This window comes from Calidris pugnax, unplaced genomic scaffold, assembly GCF_001431845.1.
Source record: "Calidris pugnax isolate Ruff unplaced genomic scaffold, ASM143184v1 scaffold352, whole genome shotgun sequence".
Classification (NCBI taxonomy): domain Eukaryota; kingdom Metazoa; phylum Chordata; class Aves; order Charadriiformes; family Scolopacidae; genus Calidris; species Calidris pugnax.
The window spans coordinates 31741-32025 of NW_015091110.1; the positions used below are offsets into that span (position 1 = coordinate 31741).

At 35.8% G+C, this 285-nt stretch overlaps 1 protein-coding gene across 1 annotated transcript in view; it reads left to right on the forward strand.

The window, feature by feature from the left end:
- Window positions 1-285, forward strand: part of DRGX (dorsal root ganglia homeobox) — a 20383-nt gene that overhangs the window by 400 nt on the left and 19698 nt on the right. The gene's annotated exons all lie outside the window — the stretch shown is intronic.

The window sequence follows — 285 nt, forward strand, 5'->3', positions numbered from 1 at the left end:
GGGAGGATGGGGAAAGACGGGGCGGGGGGGCACGGTGGAGAAGGGAAATAATAATAATAATAATAAGCGGAACATAAATATTTAGGAGGATTTATTTTTGTTTTCTTTGTGTTATCGATCGGAGGGGTTTGTTTGGTTTGTTGTTGTAGTTGTTTCCTTTTTTTTTTTTTTTTTTTTTTTTTTTTTTTTTTTTTCCCCCCTCTCTTTCTTTTGGTTGCTTTAATTTAGTAGAGGAAGCAAAGGCAAATAGTTTAATCATACCCATCCCCAGGGGCAATTTAGAAT